This window comes from Calonectris borealis, chromosome Z (genome assembly GCF_964195595.1).
Source record: "Calonectris borealis chromosome Z, bCalBor7.hap1.2, whole genome shotgun sequence".
NCBI lineage: Eukaryota > Metazoa > Chordata > Aves > Procellariiformes > Procellariidae > Calonectris > Calonectris borealis.
In genome coordinates this window covers 21,850,213-21,877,075 of record NC_134352.1, presented here as the reverse complement: position 1 = coordinate 21,877,075, position 26,863 = coordinate 21,850,213, and the positions used below count along the sequence as shown (strand labels likewise).

The window sequence follows — 26,863 nt, the reverse complement described above, 5'->3', positions numbered from 1 at the left end:
CTTTTCCATTGTAAACTCTCCTACTGTCCTCTTCATAGCAGATTAGAGTGGTCTCTGTACTGGATAAACTAACAACAGTGCTCAAGTCAAGGATTTAGCTGTTGTCTGTCTCTACAAAGACTGGTCACTCAGAGGCAAAATGCCTCCAGTAGCTCTACAGCCATGCTCCAGTGTTATGTTTATGGGAGAAAATACATCTCCTAAAAACACATGCCTCAGAATAATGCTATAACCAAGTATCACTTTTACTATGCAAATGGAAAGCCAAATATTGGCTATCATTGAGACTCCAGAACTACCAAAACAGGCAGAAAATGAGCTACAGCTACCCTAATCACAAAGGAGCAGAGAGCTGCTTAACAGCTGCTATGATAGATGTTAAGGATAGCCATAATGTATGCATTTGGTATTTGTATAATTCCATATACTTAGTACACAGCCTGTATTTAAGGCTGAAAAGTGAAGGAAGTAAAGCAGCTGATTCTGAAGTACGGCATTTCTTAGGTATTTTGTACGACAGACATACAGCTAGCAGATGTACTTCTACCAAATATGGAGAGCTGCAAAGCATTAATGAAGGAGCAGAGATATGAAACACTGCATGAGGGAAAGGGTTAGTTTGTCAATATGAATAGGTATGAACCACACTGAGATTTAACTACCTCAGGTTGTTCAAGGAGCAGGCTAATTCTCTTCTCGTGAGATCACAGCCAAACACAGCATAATGGAGGCAAAGTTATACAGCTGCACATTAATTTAATATCATATGCATATGGATGGGCATACATGCATATACACCATGTGTTTCTCTATGCATTTCTAGGATGAAACAGGTCTGCAGGCACAGGTGGAATCTTGATGTCAGCTAGCACTGAAAGAGGAACCAATCCAATTGTTAAAGACTTTTTTTTATTGTGAATCTTATTTTATATATAAAAGTAATTAATTTCAGAAATATTTACTGTGTTCTATTTCACAGCTACCTCTTGCAACACAATTACTCATGTGTGAGTAGTTTCATATATCTGTGTTGCTGTATCTTTATTAAAAGGATGAACGAAATTTTTGAGTTGAACAGAAACCCCTCCAATACTGTTAAGGACAGAGGAAGTCAGTTTTTTTCCTCAACTGAATAGACGTTTCACTTAATAACCAGATCAAGTTTCACACTTGGAAATCAGCAAGATCACTGTGACACTGCAGACATCATTAGCAAGTATGTAAATTCTCTGCTTTAAATACCATCTATTATTAACTGGCGGTATTCCCTGTCTAATCAAAACCAGACTGCTATCAAGTTCCATAGAAAAAAACACAACACAGAAGAATTCCCTGTGCTCTGAAACATGAGACACTATAACAAGACATTTTATTAAGCGAACACTGGAACAGGAATATAAGCCTTTTAGCTCTCTTGTCTTTTCAAGAGTTTCCGTTTCAGATAGCCACTTCAAAAAGTAAGCGCCCTCTAGTATGTATCTTCACTTAACCCCACAAGAATCCTATGATGCAGTTTTCATGGGAGTCTCAGCAGGGTGTCCAACAACTATTTATCTGAACATAGGCAGGGCCAAATCCAGCACACAACACAAATCTTCTCGACAGAGTTATTTCTGAAAAAAATGTGAAGCAAAAGATCTTGGGGGAGACACTCATTAACATCTACTTTGGACTGGAGCCTGTTCTTTGCATTCTCCGACTCGCTGGCAGCCTTTAGGGGAAAGGTTTTCCTATCTCCTAATTCTAGCCTACCTTATCTTCTAAAACAGAAGACAAAAATCAGGATCACAATTCCTGAAGAGGAAGCATGCAGCCTTATATCAGATAACGTTTTTATCTTTAGCTTCCAGAGGTAACAGGAAAAAGGGAAAAGAAAGAAGAATTCCTGATCTTGTTCAGGGTGCAGAAAAGAGGACAAAGGCACTTAAGTGTCAGGTCTACCAATTGTTCTATACCAAATTCCATAAAACACATAAATACCACATCTATACACAATCCATGTGTTCAGTATGACCTCATAGGCATCTAATTAGATCTGCTCTGTAACTCGGGCAGAAACAACACAAATCTCTCTCTAGAACAACACAAGCATCTTTACAAATGAGGCCTGATCACCAGAGCATAAGCATAAAGGTTTGGCCTCGTTACCTGAAGCTACATCTCTGGTTTTTGCAGGAAGAACTCCAGAGCAACATGCCTCCACATGATACAAGACTTGGCTGCCAGTTTCCCAGCATTAATTGTGTTTTTGAAAAAAACTGAGTAGTTACATCAGACTGAATTAGGATTAAAAAAAAAGAAAAAAAAAAGCAGACACCAGCAATTATATTAACAGCTGCTATTACGAATGGAGAACAGTTAGAGATGATAGCAGAGGTTTGGGAGCAGTCTTACCAACACCTTTATTCCTTTCTCTGTTGCTTAAGAAAAACAAAGTTAAAAAATGAAGCTGCCACTAATTACTTGATCAGAAGTTTCTGTTTTATGGCACTTTTAGAAATAATGACTCAATATGCTGCATAGAAGTAATGACTTAATATGCTGCACAGAAACTGTTTTAATTAATGTACCGGGGAAAAATAATTTCGGTTCTTCAGACAGGATACACACACAGAGAAAGATGGTTGGGTTTGATCATGCAGCAGTTTCTTTGAACTGGCATTGACAACAGATAATCCACAATCATTAGTAAGATTTCTCTGCTTAAAGGGCAACACTAATTCAGCAGAGAAAATTTGAAGTAGATATTTCAAGGGATGCCTAAGTACAACTTTTTTGTAGGCTGCCCAGCAAGAACAGTGCCCAACAAGGCCTAATGCAAAACACTGAGATGAAAATGAACATCTAATTATGTCCATCTACACTGTTTCATCACACCTTCCATCAAGGACAGAAGCGGATCAAAGTGAAATCACTGTTGGAGGCTCACTGTTCACCTAGGCAGTGCTGAATTTCCCATAATTATCTTTGCAACCTATGATTTTTCTTACAGAACCATCTATGTGTTCATGGAAAAGACCAGAACAACGTAGATAATCTAATACAAAAACTATTATTTCACAATAGGAAGTATTAGCTTCCAACAACAGGTCTAACCGACACCAATCACAACAGTGCCTTTGACTGCGACACTGCATATAAGGGACCATTTTCCTTCCACTTTCCTTCCGTCTTGGAAAAAGATATTCTTATTAGAATCAGATGTGACACATGGTGGCCAGATCCCTGCTAGGGCCAGCTTGACTTTTTATTTTCTGCGTCACCAGGACACTGAGTCTGAATGCTCTGTAAGCCTCCTTCTTTAGTATGAGCCTTTCCACTGTCAACATGCTGTCCTCCATGGCAACACCTACTCTCTCCTACACTGGCCATAGCATATTTACATGTATTGTAAAATTGCACAAAACCAATGGGGATATATATAATTTTGTTACTCACTGGACTTTTGTACTGTACCATTCCTTCTTGTCCAGAAGAAGGCTGAACAAACCTTAATAGCTCTTCTTGAACTAGTGTAGCATAAATGGTAGCTATAAGATTACCATCAGGAGTCTTTTGCCTAGGTGGTCTATCTTTCATAAACAGCCTAAACTAAGATTCCCAAAGGGCTAAACCACTGAAGCCTAGGTACGGTTTTGGAGGGATATCAGGAACTGTTGTTTCATAGAAAGGTAACTAGAAGGCTTCCCCCATCTAGCCACCGAGAAGGAAGGCTTCAGTCTGCCTCCACATCCTCTACCCTGCTGAGTTTCTCTGCTGCCTATCTGCAACCTGCACATTATTTCCTGCCACTATTTCTGGAAGCTTATTAACCTCCCTCACCTTAGTGTGCTATTTTTTGGGGATGGAAGCAGAAGCCAGTCAGTGCCAGGTAGAAGTTTAGTTAAAGGTAGTTAATACTTCAGTACAGCGCTGAAGCTCAGTTACCAGGGAACTGAGAAGAAGCAACTGTGTTCTCCTCGTATGTTCCCTACAACCCCTGGTTCTCCCTTTTCTTCAGTACCTCCAGTACTTAATTCCATTACTGTAACAATCAACCCAGCATGAGACAGCACACTATGCCATTTTACAAAGAGGACACAAGGGCCCTATAGAGTGGGCTGGCAGGGAGCAGTTGCCCATGTCCTCCTGGAATCTCCCACTGACCCTTGCATTATGGAAAAATAGATGTTGCAAATATTTGATTACAGCTTTTTGGCAGGAAAACATAATCTCTCTGTAATTTTGGGTAGCTCAGAGATCTTCTAGATAAAGCAAGAAGTTTATTTTCAAGGAAAAGTGGAGAAACAGGGAAAGACAACTTGTCCTGATGTATTCCTATTGTCTGCAGAGAAATGATTTGCTCTGCGATGACAATAGTTGAAGGACTTTTGCTGATCAGCCTAGCTGATCCTAGCTGGATCCAGATAGCTACCCATGAATTTTGATTAAAATAAGTACTACAAAAGAGCTCTGTAAGGACTGCTAGACCAAACACAAGTTCCCTCTGGCATAACAGTAACACAAGTCTAAAAACGTTAACTGGAAAGGATATATATGGACTTGGCAACGACTATGTACAGAGCATGAAGATCATTAATCCCAGTAGTGATATCATTAGATAAGCACATAATTTCTAAGCACATGACTGCAACATTTATGGAAATGGTGGTAAGAAGACAATACTATGTTTATGCATCACCTGTCAAATACCAACAACAAATCCTGCTGCCCAAAGCTTATCTGTAGTATTATGTTGCCTAACAAGCATTTCCCACAGACTGCATATAACCAGTTAGCCACTGAGAACACAAAGAAAAGGCTGTTCAAATTCATGGCATGCATTTACACATGGCACAATTATTTTTAAAAAGCTGCTTTTATAACTTAAGCATGTATATACAGTGAACAAAGTAAGAATGACAGGAAAAAGTGAAAAACCAGGAGCAATTAAATAACATCATCATGAACAAATGGAGGTCATCCAGATTGGAAACCTCTTTTCTGTCACACCTCAAATTTAAACGTTTCACTTTGCAAGCCTATCCTCCTTTTCAGACCACGCATTACAACTTTTGCTATAAAAACAGGGAAGAACTACCAGGGAAGAATTAAAAAATATGATACTTAATGTGTGTTACTAACTTCATCCACTGAAAGTACAGAACAGGAATAACATAGGCACATACCTAGATCTTTTTCCATTCACAGAAAACCAGTAGAAGTTGGCTGCTGGAAAGGAGTTAACCTGAACCAAAGCTGAAATAAATCTTTGAATCAGTAATAAATAACCGCCCCCTTCTTCTCTCCATTTTGTATTCCTCTCAAGTAAGAGAATTTAGGAAAAAAAGTTACTGAGTTGTGATTATGCACAGGTCAGTCAATTACTTGTCTTTTAACTTATCAACTGATAAACAGTTATCAGGAAACATCTGTTACGGCAGCATAACACGTCACACAAACAAACCACAAAAATCACATTCTCTCTTTTTCCAGAAGTACATAATTTGCCTGTAAGCATTTTCCACTGCTTTCAGTAGTGTATCTTCCCCAATACCTGCAATGTATTTTTGTTAAAAAAAAAAAAAAAAAGCTAAAACTTTCCATATCTTTCAGAGTCTTAAGTCCCAGCCTCCTCATTTCTTTAAGTTACACTCAGTAACTGGACATCACCTTATGCTGTAACTGTAAGGGGGCAGAATGTGCCACTTAATGTTAGCGGTATCTTACCATATGGTAAGTCAGCACATTGCCCTACTACAGACAGATTTAATGGTACGTGGCCAAATACTGTCTGTGGAAATGCTATATTGACTTCAATAGAAGCAAGCGTGTGTGAAAGCAGAAGGATGCCAACATGGAATATGAACTGCTCGTTATTACATCTCTGCCATTTCTTCTTAATGTACCACACTTGTTTCCAACAATACAACAAGTGTTCCACCAGCTGTCCCTGTCGTAGGGCTGACAACTTCTGAGGCAGGTCCAGCGCCACCACAAACATAACACACTCCATTTTCAAGTCAGAAAAATAAATATCCTCTAAATACAATGGAAGGGTTAATTCCTTTTTGGTCTGAGGCCACATCAGCTTGTTCAGCTGAACAACACCCCCATCTAATAGTCAGGGAACACCACTCGGAAGGTGTTTTCTGTCCAGGAACTTTTGATTTGCTTGGAAGGAACTCCATGCAGTTACAAACTTTTGGCACATCACTATTTTGGGTCTGCATAATAACAGTCCCCATCTTCCACAGAGAGTTATCTCTGGGGTTGTACCCAGAGATGTACTGCAAACTTCACAAAGATATAACTACTGCTAAACGTGCCAGAGAAGCCCGTTTTCTTATTTAGTGTGAACATACTTAACTCTTTCTGTATAAAATTTCCTGAATCACTGGCAGATAAATATAACCTTCTCAGGTCTAATCTTGAAACAATTAAAAAAAGAAAAATCCAACAAAAAAAAACCCCCAAAAAACCTTCTACAGCTTCAACCCTTCAGAAGCACCTATCCCCCTGGGACACCTTTATGGTAGCAGCAGAAGCATATTGAGCTATGTCCATCTCTAAACTGAACAGCATTTTAAGCATACCTCCAGGAAGTACAGATTACAGTACACACATAAATCTCTCTCCCCTGAGCTTTGGAAAACACTAAAAGATTCCCTAAGCCTCTGCAACTTTGCTAGGATTTTTTTCAAGTAAAGGTCAGCATGAGCTCTGTTCATTGCATATTGTTCCCTGGAAGTACATGAAGGGAATGAAACTCCACCACAACCACACTTACTTACAAAATTTTCTAAAAACAAATCTTCAACAATCCAACTTTTAGTGAGTTCACTTCTAACTGAATCAAAGCTAAGATTCTCTTCGTGTTCTTCAGCTGAACAATCCCTGCTGTAGCTTCACGTTAGTCAAACCAAAGTTACTTGGTTTCTCAGGTTAACTCACAGTCAAATGAACACGACAGTTTCTCAGAAGGATCCAGCTACCAGTTAAATGCGATTGGCAAATAAATTCCAACTTCGTTTCCAGCCAGCAAATGCTTAAACAATTTTCTAGTTTAAGACAAAGCATTTCAACTCTTTTGCCTACCCGAGTCTTTTCACCCTCCTGCTGCCCAGGCTAATATTGCTAAACACTGTAGCTTGCAGCATAACAGACCACCTAGCTTTTGCCTGCATGACACCTACCTTCTACTGAACAGCAAAAATTGACAGCTAAAAAAAGGAGAGTCATAGCGAGTGAGACTTCTCCATTTTTCTGGAGATAAGACAAACCTCACGTCTACAACTGTAGCTGATTCAGCACTGAAAGACTAAACACCTAGGGACAAAACAGAGAGTCAGTTGGTGCATGTGCGATGTCTCTGGCATCAAGCTGTCTTGGACTTCTAGTCCTGTTCTCAAGAGAAAAATCAGATACAGATCTTGCATACCTGAACAACTTCATTAAGTTCATTGGCATAATTCTGCGTAGGGAATCATGACCCAAGGCTGGAAGTCAGAATGCTCTAGAGAAGGTCGGGGAATTATGTCTCATTCGAAATACGAAGTCACTGATGTGACTACACCATACAGGATAAAGGACACTTAGAAGACACTTTGATTCCCAGTGCTCTCTAACAAGCAAGTTATTTCTGGCAACAGATTTCACTGCGATACATGCTTTGGGAATACAACTGCTTAGAGCTCAGGGATACAACAGTTGGGGAAAAAAAAGAAAAAAACCCACAGACCTTCTCAGAGTTTCTTTCCAGAGAAAGAGCTAGTTGCTGGTAACTTGTTCTCCTTTCTCCTGGAGGCTGTTTAAGATTAAATCTTTGTGAAGAAAAATCCTTTGGGGAGGGGAATCATCCCAGATTAAGAGAAAGTAACTTTTGTTGTTGTTTTTTTTGTGAGGAGAAAGCCCCAAATTTTTTAGTTTCTTCTTTCACAGATGCTTAACTTCTCAAACGGCATCCTTGGGACTGTCAAGTCCCATTTGAATTGGGAGCCCAGTATGGAACCAGACAGCTGCTTGATTCCAGCAAGATTTTCACATGATGGTCATTACCATGGCACACAAGCATCTAAACAACTTGAGACCTCCACAGGAAGCTAAAGACCAATGCAGGAGATGCAGCCTTTAACCCTGACATTCCCAGCCACCACCAGAGGCTGGGAAGTTCAGTAGCCTTGGGGAAGTGCAGGGAGTCCTCCCGCCCACGGAAGGGGAAGCCCTCTGACTTCCCTACTTTCCATCACTTAGCCTAAGCAGCCTTTACCAGCCAGCAAGGCCTCCTCTTCCTCCTGAAGAATATTAAGTATTTTTGATCTCTTCATCTGCTCACTTTTTACAGTTCCTCTCTGGTTAAAAAGCAGAAGGAGGCTGGGTATGGGTATGGCTGCACTGGGTGAGAAGCGCAGTGGGGAACCACGCGAAGGCAGGCGAGCGCCCACCACCTTGCTGGAGTGGCCTGGCCCGTCGCTGTGTGGGACAGAAGTCAGCCTGAACTCCCATTTTACTGCACCTTGCCTGTATCAAAGTTTGTGAACTTTTGACAAAGTTCTGGGTTTTCTTGGCATCCAGAGGAGAGGATCACAGCTTCCCACTGGAGCCCATGCACAATTCTGTAAGTGATAAAGCACAGCTGCTGGATTTCTGTGCCACGGCAGAGAAGAATTTCCATGCTGTTGCGTGAAATTACTAGCAGCAATATTTAAACGCCTTGCTCCTAGAAGTACGACATCCGAGTTTAACGCTGTGCTCGGGGCCGCCTCCTGAACAGTGCAGACCTCGGCTGTGCGGAGATGTTCGTGCTTAATTTAAGCCTGGACGCGGAGACCCCTTGGCGACTCTTCCCTATGAATTTCAAATCAAAGCCAACGCCCTGAACAGCGAAGCCCCCACTGCACCGCCGAGCCCAATGCCCGCCGCCCCGGGGGGCTCGCCCCGCCGCCGCTGCCGTCACCCCGACGAGTAACTCTCCGCGACCGCCTCTCCCCTGCGGGGCAGCCCGGGCACGAGCCGCGACCCCCGCAGGGCCGCCGGCCGCCCCTCCCGGCCCGGGCAGTACTCACAGCCGCAGGGCGCCCCTGTTTTCCCGCCTGCCGGCAGCTCGCCCAGCCTTCGGCTCCTCCGCATCGCACCGCTGCTCGGTCATCAGCACCATTGGCACCGCACCGCACGACGCAGCCCGCCACCGCCGCCGCCACCGCACGGCACTCAATCGGCGGGCCGGGCCGCACCGCCCCGGCCCCGGCCCCGGCCGCCCCGCCCCGCCCCGGCCCTTCCCGTCCCGTCCCGTCCCGCTCCGCCCCGCCGCCGCCGTCGTCGTCCTGGGCTCGCTGGAGCCGGAGCGCGGGCCCGCGGCGGGAAGCCGCTAAAAACCGGTTCCGCCGGTCCGTCCAGGGCCTGGCTGCCGCCCCGGACCGCGGCGGGGAGGTCGGCCCCGGCTGCGGCCGCGAAGTGACCGACGCGGCCGCGGCCCCGGCGGCGGGAGTCCGCGCTCCGCGCGTGGCCGATCCGTTACGCGCCTTAAATTATTCAGTCAGGACGTTGTCGCGGGAGACGCTGCCTGCCGCTGGCTCGAACAAAAGGTGTCTTGAATGTTTTATGCGGGGGACAGGAGATGCGGTCTCACACACGCACGGTCTGAGGAGGGGAGGCGCCGGGGGCCAGGGCCCTGAGGCGAAGGCAGCCGGGCCGGACAGCCTGTGGCGCGGCCCTCCGGCTGACGGGCCCAGCCGGGGACAGAGTTGGCAGGCCGATAGTAACTCACAGAAAACGGCGTTCCGCAGGTTTCTGTCAGCATTTCCCTGGTGTCTCTTTGACGTAGGCGGTAGTCCAAATACCGATGCTGGCCTCCAGACAGCGGTACCAACGTGAACTTCTGTGGCGATGAGCTGATAATTTCCATCTGTGGCTGCCTCGGGTGGTTTTTTATTTCCTTTCTCTCCAGCAGCGCCCCAGGCTGCTTTGTCTGCCCAGGAAACGGCCTAATGTTGCGCAAAAACCAGAGCGAGCGTAGCCTTCCCCCAGCTTGCGCTGGTGGGGCTGTGGGGAAGTTGCTTGCCCTCAGAAAGGTTAAATGGCAGCATTTGGCACAAGTCCTCTCGCATGGCTGACGCAAACTGTCAACGTGCGTATTGAAAATGGTTTTTTACCTGGTTAATACCCGAGGCGGGGTTCAGTTGGGTGAACTAATATTTTCACAAAGCAAAGATGGAGAATGTGGCTATAGTGATACAATCTAAGGAAGGCCAACCTTGGGATGAGAGTTCAAAGTAGCATCTCTCGAAAAAGGCCTATTTTCGTCGTTTAATGTGTGAGAATGTATTAATAGAATTAATAATAGAATATGTTAAGTTTTCTTCCTAACTGTCAGACTGTTCACAGAAGGTAAGGGGAGTTTATGTGCAGGAGAGTGGTCTCTCTTAGTGGACATCAGGGTAGGAGATAGGTACTAATGTACATTTCAGATTAAAGGATGTACGAAGCAAATCAATCAACCTTCCAGTGGCAGTGTTAGGATTGCTTGATACTTACACAGTATTTTGAAGGTGCAAGAACTAAGTATTGTGTATTGCTACAATGTATCAGGAAATAAGTAAAAAGAAAGCTGTGTTAATGGTGCAAAGGCTCAGGACTGCCATAGCTGCTTGGGCACACGGATCCTGCAGAAAATGAGATTGCTGTATGGTCTTAGCTAGACCAGGTGGATTTCATTAGCTGCAGTCCAAGAAAATTTAAAGACTGTGTGCCAAGCTGCATAGGAAGGAAGACATTTAAAATGGCTGTGTTTCTGGGAGACACCATTAACTAATGTTTATGTATTATTTAACATGAAAACCAAAGCACATGTGGAAAAGAAATGAGATGTAATTTACAAGAAGGATTCTCCAGACCTGGTAGGTCCTGCACCTGTGAAACTTTCAATTGCTGCCTTATGCACCCCTGTGAAGCACCTGAGCAGGTTCGGCACTGCATTGCAGACTCTCTCCCATCCCCTTATGCCAGATGCAACCTGTGGCTATATAGCGGCATCCCATTTATCCAAGGGATAACAGAATAGGCCCCATTTCAGCTGTCTGGGCTGCGAATAGAGCTGGAACTGAAAAAATCAGGGAAGGCAGGCTTGGCATCCTGTGTCTGTTTGGATCCAGGACCCTTTGCTGGGCTGCAGCAACCTGTGTGAGGTTTTGGGTTCCCTGGGAATTGTTCTCATCTCAGTATGCATTTCCAAGGCATGCACGGTATGTCTGGAATCAGTAGGAAAAGTGACTGCCCACCCTTCTACTCATTTCTGGATGCCTTTCGTTACTCTAGAAAGGTATCAGTTGCTATTTTAGTCCTAATTTTGAGGCTGAAGGCAAACTCATGGTTGAATAACTCCTGTGTAGCTCTACCCACTCCAGCAGAACAATGCTGTTTTACAGTAGGTGAGAATCTGACTTCTGGCTATTTAACAGATAAAATCAGCTGCCTTTTGAGTGCTTAGATTTTCAGTCTCTGGCAGATTTAACTACAGGAGATAAATGCTACCGCTGACTGTTTTGTTCACTCATCTCCAGAGATTCCTACCTCTACCACAGTGGTGCAAGAACTGGAAAGGAGCTGCTTAGTCCCTGGAGCTCAGTCTCTGTTTTAGTTTTGTCTGGCTCCATTCTCAAGGTATGCAAAGCTCTCTGTTTTAATTAGTTAAGGTATTCACTGGAGAAGAAACTTACATGCAAAGAAATGGATGCCTGCAGCCTAGACACTAAAAATGAATCCTTACTAAATACTGTTCCATATCATGATATCTTAATTCTTGACAGATATTTGGTTCTGGCAAATTTTCAATACATGCCTCTTTAGTACATTTTGTTATTATTTGTTAGTGACAGTGGAAGTAATAAGCAATTACTATGGCTTGTGTTTTTTGGAGGATTTGAAAAGGAAACTCTTTGGCCAAGCTTTGTCAAACTGTGCATGGTGCAGAAACTCCAGAGCGCGAAGGCACACTCCTGGGTGATAAAAGTCCTGAATGCCAGGATTCTCAGTAATATGTATGAGGAGTGCCTTATATTAAACAATCAAATGTGCAGCTGCTCATGTGGGTGGAATATACTTGAAAACCTTATGCTTTTATTTTGATATGCTGTGGCAAGTCTTACATATGCAAAAAAAGCAGAAAGGACCTTTTACTGTACACTTATAATTGCTCATGTATACAGGTACAGTAAAGCAAGTATGTGAAGATCAAGCTGTCACCAACAGACAACCATTGTTGTGTGAAAATCTGGACCATGTTTTTCTCTAATTGGTGAAGTGCAGATTGGGGGGAGAAAGAGAAATTGGTGTACTATAGAATTACTGATTACTGTTTAATGCCTGCAGTACTGGTGATGCCATGTAGGCAAAAATTGACATCTTCCCACTCTGAAGAGACTACATTAAGCCTCAGAGAGGGTTGAGGATTTTTGATAATCAGGACCTTCAACATTATGTGTAACACAGGAAAGGATATAAAACTAGAGATGAAATAATAGGAAAAACTGTCATTGTAAAAAAAGATTTAAGATACCTATGAAATCACAGAAAAGCAGAATGGAGAGAGACTCACTGAGTCATCAAGTTCATTCCCTATCCCAAGGCAAGGCCTGCTATTCCTGTGTCATTCCTGACAAGACACTTGTCTAAGTTGTTGCTAAAAGTCAGCAATGTATCCAGGCAATCAGTTCCAGTGTTTGCTGGAAGAGGAGGTCCTCCTTAATCTCTAACATGATCCTGAATCCTTCTTGCTGAAATTTAAAGCCATTGCTTCTTAGTTTATTCAATATGAAGAACAGTGAAAAAGTCTCCCATTTTCTTCTTCTCTTTCACCTAAGATAAAAGGTATAAATTGTGTTTTCTGGACTTCTTTTTTTCCTATGAACTGTCTCTGATAGGTTCAGATGCTTTCGGAAGTGCAGTGCCTGAAGCTGGACACCAGAAGCCTTACAAAGGCTGAATAGAGGCAAGATTAAAAGATTACTTTAACTGTCCTATACACACTACCATTGTTTATGTGTCGTAGCAAAGTGCTTACGTGTTTCACAGCAGTGTGAGGCTGGCTAAGGTTTAATTTTTGAACCACTATGACCTGGTGAAGCTTTTATAAAGGACAACTGAGATGTTTTCCTCTAGTATATTAGCAGCTGATTGTTAGATTTGACTAAATATGACCTTCTACATATCCTTTTTGAATTTCAGTCTTGTTTTTTTCAGACTGTTTCTTCAATTTGTCAGAATAATTATGAACCCTGTCTTGAATGATATGAGAAAAGGAAGAGTAAAGGAGCCCAATGAGACACACTGGAAAGGTGAGTATAAAAACCAGTAGGACTGCTACCCATGCCTAGAGATTCTTGGATAGGATATTGCTGATGAATGATAAAAAAGACAACCTAGCTGGAAGTAAACAGGGTTAGAGATTGTCTTAACAGTATTTATGTATCTTGGGGGTTTATTTCAGTACAGTCATCAAGGTCATTCATAAAAGTATTTCTCAAGCTTATATGGTGAGTATCAGTATCACATGCTTAAATGTGAGGAAATATCCTTGGGAAGGAATAAAGCAGAAAATGAGTACAGTGATTTCTGGCATTCTGTGTACTTTGAGCACATTTCTCCTCAGTAGAGAATTCTTCTGTACTTCTTTGCAGGTACGAAAAGATACAAAGAGATACAGCCTTAACAGTACCTGAATACAGATACTTTTGGATTATAGGTTATTATATGTCGTCTTCAGTTTTCTATATGGTATTATGCATTGGTAGGATTCTGTGAAAGCTACTTAAATGCCTTGGAAGCCATTAAGTGTTGAAAGACCCGCTAAATAAGTCCTTATATTACTCTGTTGAAATATGATAGGAAAGCACACTTATGTTAGATACCATAGAAATAGGAGCTGTGATAGTATGAAACTAATAGAAACCAACAGACATTTGGAAACATGTTGAAACAGTGAAAAATGTTGATTTCTAGAATATGTGCAAGTTAGTCACAAGTCAGCGTGAAATGGCTTACCGCTTGGGAGGTGCAGACTAGAAAAGACAAAAAAACTGCACTAAAAGAGTGGTGCAGCATTGGAAGAAGTTGCCCAGAGAGGCTGTAGACTCTGTCTTTGGAGGTTACAAGACCCAGCTAGACAAAGCCACACCTGATCTGATCTGGTGTTGGTGATACTCCTGCCCCGAGCAGGAATGTTCAGAAATATCTGCAAGTCAGTCAGTATACTTGAAGTATGCTCAAAATAAATGGAGTAAACCAAGGTCCTAAATAGCGTGTAGAAGATAACTAGAGCCAGAACGCAGTGAGTGGTGCAATTTTGTAAGGTGTGAAAAGCAGTTTTGTCCAATTGATCCCCGTTCTTTGCCTGGATTAAGAATTTAGTAATTAATCTGTTTCTAAAAGTGTGAGATTGCTTTATAGAGACCTATATCAGGTGCTTGATTTCTTCTGAGCAGTTTGCTAGACGTCCTATCTGCCTATCCAATCCTGTTTTTTGTTTAAAGGAGCCTGGATTACTGTATTGGTTGAACACCCCTTTGGACAGGGAAATGCATAAGGCATGTGAAATAAGCTGGGCTAGTTAGAGCATTTCTCACCACAAATGGTGAGGCATACTGAGGCTGTTCGTTGTGGCTGAATACTGAAGCAATTGGATGAAACAGACTACACTACAATTATGTGCTGTAGCACCCAGCAAGAAAAACGTGAGAAATTCTCACACAAAACTTCTGGGGTATTAGTAATGTAGTGTCCCCCTCACAGTGAATGTGTAACACATGGTATGTGCACTCCATCAGCACATTTACTGCCATTTTGACACTGATGACTTTCACACAACTTACTGTGTAGAGTCACAGAAGACACACTGCATACTGTGTGTCTTACTGTGTGTCATGCTGATCAAAAGAACAGTATGGGAAGGAGGGTTAATGGCAAAACACAGTGGAACTGATGAAGTAAAGGGACATTCATCTCTCTCCAAATTGTTCATGGCAACTTTCTTATATTCTGAAAAAAGCAACCTTGTGACATGTAATAGTTCAGTTCTGCTACCTATGAGGTGGCACTTAGCCAGTTGGCACTTTACTGAAAAACACAGGTCAGTGTCTCTTCTTAGTTCATGAGAAAAAGAGCAGTCATGGCATACTTCCTAAGCAATATATTGCCCTGGATGCGTCATGGAAGGCATTGTTAGAATGCTGTGATGCCTAGATCTTGTCATTTATAATGGAAGTACCAAATCCCATGGCAATGAAATACATTTTTCTGCATTTATAACCATCATTTAATATATTGGCCAGCTAGGCAGGAAAAGATAAATACAAATATCGCTTGTTCTGCCCTGGTGGATCAGCTTCGCTTGATTTGTCATCCTGTGCTTATAAATGTCCAAAGGAAATCCTGGGTGACATCCAGGTATGACATCTCTGTATACAGATTACATGGACAAAAATGTCAATCCAGGTGCACCAGTATGTGTAAGACATCAAACAGATTACGTGCATCTAATGAATAATGTGCATGCATATATGTAATTATTGAATCTGTGTATCATAAAGGAATATACATGAATACTTCTTTGAACTAGATATGTATGCATGCAAATGTTCGTGGTATATCTAATATTGGTGATCATTTTGTTGAGAGAAACCTTTAGTCATCTGGCAGTCTCTGAAGAGCAGCGGTATAGTATGTTAAGTATGTAAGAAAGTGAAAGTTAGCACAGCTTCTTTGAGGATAAATTGAATCTTCCACAAGAAAACATAGTGCCCAGACTTTCAGGGAGCTTAGGAAAGAATTGTTCTTACTCTGAGGAGAGGAAGGTTAAAATGAGGGACACAAGATAATGTGAAGGAATGAGTCATGCTATCGGTTCTTTCACAGATGGGGTTGTGAATAATAAGCTATTCTACTGATCCAGGTAGACTTACTGTTCTGCCTCATTTAGAAGTAGGAGCTATAGTACTCTGGGGGGGGGGGGGAAGGCAGATATGCCTTGCATAGGAAGGCCACATAGGGCAAATGCCAAATCCCAGGTGCAAGCCTTTGAGCAGTAAAGTGGTTGCCTGTGTTTCGGGTGCTCATAATTGAGCTATAAAGACAATACACCTTTTAGAAGATGGTAGGTATGTGCTTATCTCTTTAACATGACTACTTGGATTAGTCTGAACTAAGCCTCAGCCTTACAGCAGTGGATTGAATATTTTTGAGGGGTATAATTTCAACACAGAAGTAAATTTCCTTAAAGTTCACATTCCCATCCAAAAATCTTCAGAGAGAAAATCTGAATGTACGGATCCTTTCTTGTGTCCAAACGAAAACCCAACTGCAACAAAACAATCTTTACAGTTTATGTTACAAGTTGTTACGCAGTTTTTTTGTTATTCTGATGTATGCAAAAGATAGATAAATATTAATGCTAGATCACAGATGGAAAATGCAAGTGTTGTATTTAATTGATTTATGCATTGCAATGCACCAAATGAGCTGCCAAGCCAGGATTAGAGTTGAGGACCCTTTTGACTTCCATTTCCATGACTTTGCATTTAAAAACGTACCTCTCCATACAGTACTTTTTTTTTTTTTTAATAATTTTTACCTAGTATCAATGTTACTGGCAAATGCTGAATCTTTGCATTTATTTTTTTACAAGCATTTGATATACAACCTGCATTTGATTATTGCTAGGGTTGATGCCAACATATGTAGCAGTATGAGATTCACAGAGCTGGTGGTCAGTAGGCCTGACCTAAATTGCTTAAAAATCTCATTCTCTTGTGTTCAATATATTTTTTTAAGCTTCATTCTGAAGACTGGTCAAAACCACAAGGCTTGAGATTTTTTTAAAGTTTAGGAGATCTGGGTGCAGGGTACTGACTCGCATTAGAGAGATGGAATCCAAAGGGGAGGTTAAGATCCCTATTGTTTTTGCCAATATTTTGATCTGGACTACTGGAAAATGTTTTGTTCTAATGTCAGAACAACTCTATACATTCATGCTGATGAAATGCTGCATACACGTGGCCAATACTTCTATCAATACAAATCTCTGATCTATTATGCATGGCTGACACCTCAGCTATAGCTCCAGAGTCTTAATTTGCTTGAAATCAGTTCCTCTCTGTGTCAGGAATAACATGCTGCCATGGTGATAAACTGTGAGCTCCCCTGTCTGAAATGTTAAAAACTCCCTGGATTCTAGCAAATTTGTACTCATCCACATGGTGCCAATTACAGTGAGGTGAAAACAGAGGTATATGAAAACTTAGGCATATAGTCAGTTTTTGTCCTCAGGCATGAATAATTAAGATAAACACGAGCAATCATTAATATAGTAAATTTTCTCTGTGGGTGCATCTTCATATATGGGAAATAGGCTGTTAAGTAAATAGGACTGTATTGAAAATAGTAGCTAAAAATGCAGAGCCTGCATTTCTTTTTCCCAAAAACATTTTCCCTGATTTTTCATGTGGCTCATTTTGGATAAGTGTATCGTGACTGTGACAAACACATGAAAAGCAAGTTCGGTGAGAGCGCAATCCAGCTACTAGCTCATTGTGTGCAATCATGCATTTTTCTTAGTAGATTGTCTAGTATTTGCAGCCTGCTATTCCATCTTTGCTGTTGATATAGGTATAGTTTCACAGCAGGGCTTTATAATCATATCCTTCTTTCTGAAACAGCAATTGAGTAAACTGTATTTCTAAAAGGCCTGCCCCTGCCACTCGCTACTTGGCAGGCTGGTTGATTATTGAGAAATCTGAAGCAAAGGACTCTGTTCTTTGAAAGGGCTGATCACGTTGCTATCAGAGCACATATGGTAGCTTCTCGGTTATCTGGTGGTAAATAAAAAAGTAGGTGAATCTGTCTGCCCAGTGTTCCAGGCTGGACAGAGAAAGAGGGCAAACTTTCTATTGCCCAAATTAGAAGTGGTTAAACATCACCTACTTGTGTTGAACCCTGCATACGCCACTGTATGTACTCATGTCCCATACCTAATTGGAAAATGAGATCAAGAGAGGCATACAAAAACACATATGGATGTTTTTTTAAAAAACAGGCTTTAAGTGATTAGTTCTAGGTAAGAACGTTTGAGAGCTGTAATTAAAACTTTAAAAATTTCTGACTCCGTATTCTCTGTTCAAACTGTTGGACATTATCTCTTTGACATTCGAGTTGGAAGAAAGGATGTTGTGCAGATACAATATTAAAAAGCCCTAGTAACATTTCAAAAGAGGAAAAATGAGGCCGGCAGATTTATTTATACTTGTGACCCAATTAGTGATGGCTCACATCACCCCATATAAAGAATTTGTGCACAGCTACAAAGAAATATAATTCACGTCACACAAAGAATATGTAGAGGTGCTCCCTCCAAATCAGTCTCTAGGGTGGCGGGTACTGAGCAGATATTAAGGACAGTGCTTGGTAAAGAATTTTCAAGTTGGTTAAGAACCAATAAATGTCTAAAGCTACTTTGAATAGCTTTTTAAAGCTGTGTGATTTGTAATGGGTTGACATAAATTCTATGGATGTTTACTTGTCTCTCTGCTGCAGTAGATGGGGAAGGATAAGTGGTAAGTGCGAGTAACCCTCTGACACTGCCTTCCCTCATTTATCTATGCTAAAATGCCCATGATTTATCCAGAACTCTTCATTACAATGAATTCCACCTCAATGTGAGTCTGCAATCCAACAAGTCTACCCTTCCAAAGTTAGAAAACAGATTTCCCCTTAAAAATTGTTTGTGATTGGTCTGTCAGCAAACCCTTTAGAGTATTCATTCATGCAAGCATTCAACTTCCATGAATACTCCTTGTGATTATGGTAGCGTTTCTCTTGAAACATAATTTAATAAGCATTGTAAAGTTTCATATAAGCCAAAACACATGAAAATATTTTGTTAAATTCCCTGTTCTAACAAAGCTTACATTTGTTTTGTACCAAGATCCACTCAAATATCATAGACAGTATTGGATGACCTCGCAGAGGTCATTTTAAGAGCTGAGTTTATTAGTGCTATACACATTCAAAGCCCTACTTCAGTGTAATAGATAAGGAAAGAGAGAACAACACCCTCCTGTCCTCCCTTGAAAATTTCTTCTCTACAGCAGCGCTCCCCTTCCTAATGCAGTCAGTAACATGAGTGAAATTATCATCTCTGCATGCATTGCCTTCTCATATTAAGCTTCCTCCTCAGGGTATTTTCACTGGTGTATGTGTCCCAGTGCCTTCCTGTGTTGCTGCCCTGTCCCCCCCCCCCAGCATGAAGTACGTACAAAACACTCAAACACATCAGGATTTACCTTATAAATACTGATCCGAAACTCTCTGTAGGGCTGACTGGGGTGTCATTACTTGACGTTAGGAAGCTGTTCTGACTTTCAGAATGAAAAACGGAGTCCTCCAAGGAATCCTCTTTTCTCATCATTTTAATGGAGTTAACTGCAGAGTTAGGTACGTTCAGTTCTAGAGTGATCCTTCAAACGCACAGCCTTTCACTGCTATAGGAAGTGCAGTCTTGATGTGACTCCAGCTCAGGCTAGTTTTTAAAATCAGTTAATGAGTAACATATTGATGTGACATCATAAGGTGGTTTTCTTTTTTAGCTGCAGCACTGCATAGATTTACTTGGAAACAAAAATCATCAAATCTACGTGCACTGCGTCTTTGGAATGTCATTATTAATAGCAGTAACTTGTTTTGATGAATTAAGAAAAAGAAGGAATGTAAAACAAGAACTCTAATTCAAATGATGTTTCATCGATAGGTTTGTATCACAAACTGTAACATGGTCTGTCATAAATTCTACTTTTTGAATTACCTACCTATCTCTAATTACCCAAGTTTGAATAACATAATTGTATATCTTTCAGAAGTGACTATATCCACCTGTCCTGACATGTCAAAATTAGTACATTGCACTTCTCCAGTGACAAATTTGTGCACATGTAGCTGCAAAGTCAAGTTATTGCAGTTCAGCTTAAATACAGGTAATCTTTTAATTCTCAATGCACCAAAACCCAACTGAACAAAACCAGTTTGCCTAACCATTTTTTCCATAGGAATTGGCAAACATTAACTACAAATTTACACAGTTTTCTGTTTGTTGAAGATGACTATAATGATTAGGTTAGTCAAGGAAATGATAAGCGATGTTTCTTTAGATTGCAAGTCCTCCTACAATACGAAATTAGCACCCCATTGCTAGAAATTCTGTTAAACTTTGTTTAGGGCCTGCATGGTAATAAGGGTTTGTCTATGAGACTGAACAAACATGTGGAATGTAGTCCTGTCTTTCTATTCTCAGCACCTATAAATAGATTGTGAAACAATACAAATGCATTTGGACTGTTCCCAGGTTTTACTCGTAAGCTCAAAGACATCTAGTCAAACTATGATGTCTTCCTCTGGGGTTGGTGTTTTTTTTTTGTCTCTGGTTTCTTTGCATGACTAAATACCTAGTTTTTGCTTTTTTAAATATAAAATTTATTTTGTGATCAGTATTAAGCAAACTGTAATGAAATCTACAAATGGCAGAAAAAACAGGAGAAACAGTAACTATTAAAATACAGGATTAGCATAATAGCTAAGAAGTAAAGGTAGAGACGAAACAGCAATTTCCGTGGAAGTCAAAATCCCGAATAAATGTGGGAAGTCTTGAAAGAAAAAAGGCAGAAAAGGAATGAAATACACGCTCTTCATTATCTTAGGTATTCCCTGTGAAATGGAAAAAATTGAACACTTGTACTTAGGAGCAGTAGGTAAGCTGCTTGGAAATTGAGTTGAACTTAATGTTTTTCTGAGTTAAATGTTCTGAATTAATGCCTCCTTCAGTATCTATGCTATATACATCTTTGGTTTCCTGCTATCTAGGCATTTTTGCTACTTGGCTTCTGCTTGATCCTGCGTGATCATAGACATCATAGACTACAAACACAGTGCTGGCTGGCTAGCTAGGCAAAGTCTCTGTACTTTATTCCTCCTCCATAAAACAAGTGATATAACCTTCAACAAATACAGTAAACAAAAGTTATTTTCCTCCTCTAGTCACAAGGAGAATTGGCCTTGGCTCTGTTGTGTTGTTCACATCTATCCACTTCGGATAGGAAGTCTTTATGCTTTTTACAGAAACACACATCCTTAAAACTGATCAGAAAACTTAAGTGACATAGTGAGCTTGTAAATCATTAATGTGAAATATTTATCTTTGAAAACAATCTATTTGTATAGTAAAATGTAATGAAAACCCTTCATTAAAAGTCAGAATGGCAACTGTGTTCCTTCTGTATGTTAAAGAGCAAGTACGGAGAGAGGGCAATTGAATTTTTCAATGAATGGGTAATTGCAGGAACATTTTTAGCAAGGAGTAACCATGACACGATTTCCTTCCTTCAAGTTTATGCATCTTTGTTGTTGTCCACAAAACAGTTAAGTTCTCTTACAGAGCACCGTGCCACCCTCTAAACTACTGTATTCCATCATATGCTACCACATGGTAAGTCTATGCTTTCCGGCCTGCATTATATGACCACATCGTGTATGCCTGTACTGAAGGTCTTTGGTTTGTCCATGCTAGTGCTATACTAGCCAGGAGAGGTGCTTAGCTGGTGAGTTAAATGCTCTTGTGGCTACATAGCTGGTATTACTGAGCTAGTTTAGGACTAGCTAAGGCCTAACTACATAGAATCATAGAATCATTTAGGTTGGAAAAGACCTTTAAGATCATCAAGTCCAACCGTAAACGTAGCACTGCCAAGTCCACCACATGAACTTTGTTGCAGTGACACTGGTGTTATGTATGGCCCTGTGAAGCAAAACAGGCTTGTGTGAGAGTGCGCCGAGACTCTTACTGCTACTGCTTATTAAGAGGGCTCACCTTTCTTGAGTGTTGCAGCAGTAACTGCCTGGATTGATGAAAAGAAGAGGAGCAGGCCTACAAGATGCATTTCTGGTGGGAGCAGAGAGGTACAGTGGTGGTAGTGATGCCATTATATGCCTAAGGGATGGAGCTTTCCTCTCCTTATTATCAGGCTCAGACAAACTGAGTTTACTATTGATTCCTAGTGCCTCTGCACAACTATGATCTTGAGATGTTTTGGAGATTGTTCTGGGGCTGGAAAAGAAGGAGGTGGTCATTTGCAGTTAGAAGCCCAAAAGGGCTGACCTGATGGTGCCTGTATAAAATATAAGACTTCAATTCATGACATTTTTATTGGAAGGGGATCTAAGCTGTATGATCAACCGCAGTCTTACCCTCTGTTGATGCAAGCGTATGCAAACCTTGTAGTTTATAATCACTATGCAAATTTTTAAAGCAGTCAGTCACTCCCTGTCTTTGATTCCTGATATCCATAAAATTTTCCAGGGGAGGTTTAGACACCTGCAGAAATTTCACCTGTAGAGGTGTGTGGCAGATACAGTACTTACTTTTCTTTAGCTGCTTGCTTCAGATCTCTTAGCAGTAGTTAACAGACACCAATATCTTTTCTCTTTCTGATGTGGTGGATCAGGTTTGGGGAGAAGTTGATACTCCTGATGGTATGGCTATCTGCTATACACGGACTTCTCCCCAGAGAATTGTTCTTTATGTTCTGAAGAAACTGGTAGCTCAGTGGATTGCAAGCTTGCATACATTTTTTGACTCTGTCTCTTGCTGTCCCATATCATGAAAACAGCTTTTCCCCTTTATTTCTTGTTTTTCTTCTTGTAATCTACTTTTCTTCAACTCCATATGCATGTTTGGCCAAGTGTATCCTTATTTTTCTCAATTATCAAACTATGCCCTTTAATTCTGACCTTTGTTACTGACACTCCGTTATCGCTTACCTGCTAGACTATATCTTGTGGAGTCTAGCACTGTTGCAATTGTTTCTGATAGGCAGACAGAGGGGGGAAAAAAAAAGTTGTTGGTGTCCTTGAACCTCATACAATTTTATTCTCAGTCTGCAACGGCCATCATTGAAAGGTTAGAATTTGTCCTGAAAAATTTACAATTCTCTTTTATTCTTTTATCTTCATGACTGCTGTGAATTTTTTTTTTCAAAGTGAGTTACTCCAGGAAAATAAATGGTAATTTATTTTTGCTTTCTCAATTCCTGAAGTATTTCTTCTGAGGAAAGAGATACTGGAAGATATATTAGCAATGCCAATTGTGTTGCACCTATTTTAAGTTCCTATGTCTTTACTAAAATGATCTCATGTTACCGGATAGGAAGAAAAAAGTGATAAATTCTGGGTATTCAGAGTGAGAGTTTTCATTTATGCTAGGAAAGCCTTTGTGCCTTGTGATAGGTAACTGCTAAGAAACTGCATAAACATTGCAAGTTGAAGTAATGATAAAGGGAGATGTTATTAAACAAAAAAGGTAAAGAAACGGCTGGAAATATATTCTGAACAAAACATTCAATTTTATTACCATCCAAGAATGAATCAAATCAACAATAAACCAGCCGTTGTACTTGTGGCAGAATGTCATACTAGTGATTTGAGATGGTAGTGAATGGTTTTATGTACAATCTTTAGAAGAGTTTACATCTTGGCTGGAGTGCAGCCACAAAACCTTATAGATTTTATAATAAAGAGGAGGGGAATGGATGAGTGGGTGTTTCATCAGTTTGTTCTGAGTCTCAGAATTTACAGGCCTGTAAATTCGAATAAGACTCTGCATAATTAGTCTATTACGATCCCTAGAATATTTGGAGGGGACAGGAAGCAATATTTAACTAGTAGCCTAAAGCACAGAGTTCTTGCTTTATGGGATTGGCTCACATAATTTTTGTTCTCTGTGGTATATAAAGAAGCAGCTGCTCTGATTGAGAGCTGACATTGTCTTTCATGGTTAGGATTGCCTCCAGTTTTTGTTTTCTTTTTTGCTGCCTTGACCAAGCTTGTGCAAAAACTAGTATTTTTTCTCTGGATTGTACATTTGAAAAGTGCACCTTTTCACAGATAATTCAGGAATGAAATATGGATCAGATCTAGTTCACTATAAAATCGGTTTGGACGTTTTTAGATAAGCTTTATATCTAGGTTCCTATATTCTGTTCCTCTTTCTAACCTTAGATTTCTTCGTTTTCCTCTTGAACTTGTGTTTGATCAATTCAACCCTATGCTTAGTCTGCAACAGTGAGATACACTCAGTTTGTATGCAGTGAGTTTTGAGTTGTGCCTGTTTTTTTGAGTATGTGGGATGCTACAGGCAGATACTTAGGATTGCTGTGGCTCCTTCTGTGCTGCTCTGAATGCTGGATGAGAGCAGGACTGGCAGAATCACAAACACATTCATGGGGCAAGGAGACAGAGAACTTCTTCAACTGGTCAGGTGCAGTGAGAGGTAGATGAAAATGTAGCATAGAAGAATGACACCTAGAGGTATAGAGGAATGAACTGAATGGTGTGGTGTCTATGCTTGTGGAAGCCAGTGACTGTTTTTCTTTTCAGTAATCTTGTTGTAGGAACATGCACTTAAAACCGTATCTCTTTTGCTCTCGGGCATGGTGATGACCTCAGTAGATGCTGTTGTGCTCACATCAGGGTATGAATGCTCACCTGCTTCCCCCTGCAGCTCTCTTATGCTCAACTTCTGGAGCCACATAGATGAGACTTATCCACTTGGAGTATTTGGGCTTATCTGTGTTTGGGAGCCTCTACTTCCAGGCAGGAAAGAGTTTTTTAAAAAACAAACCCACACCCAATGAATTTGGAAGAAAGCCATTGGGGTGGAGAAGAGTGTCTGATGTGGTGGGGTTACGAAAGGCAACTCTGACTTGGAAGATGGGGTTTTGTAAAATTTTCTTGTAGCAGTAGGAAACCCTGAAGTCTAAAAATTTGGTGTATGTACAGCTTTAGTGCTTGAGCACCAAAGGCTGATAAAGAAATATAAGACAAAAAGTGTCTGAGTTTGTTGCGCTGTGTGAATGAGAGATTTGGGTTTGTAATAACAAAAAAATACATCTTCTGGTTGATTGAAGGACTTCTGCTATTAATAATGCCTGGCCTGAGTTGCTTCGATGAGAATGAAAGTATAGACTTTGTGGTAGTAAACAAGAAATTATAGGCATGTAAAGCAAATAGCTACTAGCATTTGATTTTTGCAGGGTGCTGCTTATTTGAGTGAATGGCCCATTCTTTGCCTTACAGATGTTTGCAGGGTATGCTTTAAAAAGGTAAAAAAATACAGCTTTGTAAATGGCTGCATTTCTCATTTTTGAAGTGATGTCTAGAGGCTTGCAGTACTATCAATCCAAGCATTAAAAAATGTGAATTGATTTTCTTTCTATTCTCTTCTCTGAGTACTGTAAGAAGATAAAAAGTTGTTAGGTTTTTTTTTTTAAATTATTTACGCATTTGAATCTGATGAGTTTGTCATGTTTTCAAACTTTCTGTGGTAATGGTGAGGATTACAGCCAGGCCTGGAATAAAATCTTGCTAAGAATAAGAAGTGGCAGTACCTTACCAAGCTGGTGGTGCTGACATGAAAGGAAGAAATAAATCCAGTAAGCAGCATCGTGAAATGTTGAAAATTTCTGCTTATGCATAGTACTGTCATCTCTGAGGTGAGCTTATGCTCGCTGTCTTCTATCTAGACCTCTGCTTTATCAAACGCTTCACTTGGTAAATGAGGCACTGGCCTGCACAGTGTAAAATACCATTGCTGACTGTGCAGTGACACCCCCTCTCGAGGGCTGCATGGCCAAAGGCATTAGCGAGTGAAATAGGAAATTCCAGCAACGTTTAGCTAGTAGCAGCACCAGGAAAATGCATGAGACAGTAATAATGTCGGTGAGATAGCAGCTGGTAATACAGTTGTCAGTAAAACAACAACAAGGTGGTAATAAGAATAACACTTCAGCAAGGCCAGCTGTAATATATCAGTGTAGCAAATTGTTAAAATGGGAAGGGTGTTTGAGATACTGTACAAAACCGCACCAAGGTGAACAAGAAGCATCATCAGACTTCTAATCAGATCACTGTCAGACAACCCTGTGCTGCAACAGTGAACTTAATTTGTAGGTAGGAAGCATGGAAAAAACCTCACTTGATAGAAACTTGCCTACAGTAATCAATAAAGACAGTCTGAACAAATCATGGATTTAGTTACTTTGATTTTCTCAGGAAGTCATTAGACTAGCCCATGAGGAAAGTAAACAGATCCGGTAAATTTAAGCCCTTCAAACCTGTTTTTCCGTTCTTTATAAGAAGAGTGGCTCTGATGTAGTCCCGATCAGAATATGGGCCCAGCTGTTACATTCCCTTCCTACTTCTTACCATATATATTTCTTGCGTTTAACACAAACAATAGGAGGAAGAGTTGGAGAGACAAGTTTAATCTTATGTGATTGCACAGTAGAGTGCTTCCTGAAAGTGAAATAAAAATACATGTTTTTTAAAAAGTTTTTTTTTCCTTTTGAATCTCTTTTCAGAGATAAATTTCTGTCCCTGCATATGCAAATATCTGTTTTAATCTGCTGTATTTCTCTGTGCAACTGTGCTAAAAGCAAAACTTTTTTTGCCCAGGTATGGCAGTCAGAAGGAGCCTTATCAGGGCAATGGGGGAACTAAGGTTTAGGTGCAGCTCTTTTCCCTTGAAGATTTTACTATATTTAGCTATGTACATGATTTAAATTACGTAAGTGTCGTGTCTTTCCTTCTTGGAGGGCAAAGAAGAGCATAGAAATGACATTGTTCAGAAACAAACTGTTTCAGAAGCAAACTTCCTGTTTGCAACCTGGATATTTATTTGTTTGGTTTTGCTTTTGTTTTTCTCTTGATTTGCTTAACTTCTTTCGTTCCAAGGCACCCTTAGGTGTTGTGCATGAGTTGCTGTATATACTCGTCCTGCCTAGAGCATTAGTTGCTG

General features: G+C 40.7%; 1 protein-coding gene across 1 annotated transcript in view; it reads right to left on the bottom strand.

The window, feature by feature from the left end:
- Window positions 1–9,908, bottom strand: part of GRAMD2B (GRAM domain containing 2B) — a 34,442-nt gene extending 24,534 nt beyond the window's left edge. The window contains exon 1 of the mRNA XM_075136466.1: window positions 9,746–9,908. The gene's annotated coding sequence lies outside the window, so the exon portion shown is untranslated. The remainder of the gene's footprint in view (window positions 1–9,745) is intronic.
- Between the last annotated feature and the right edge of the window lie 16,955 nt (window positions 9,909–26,863).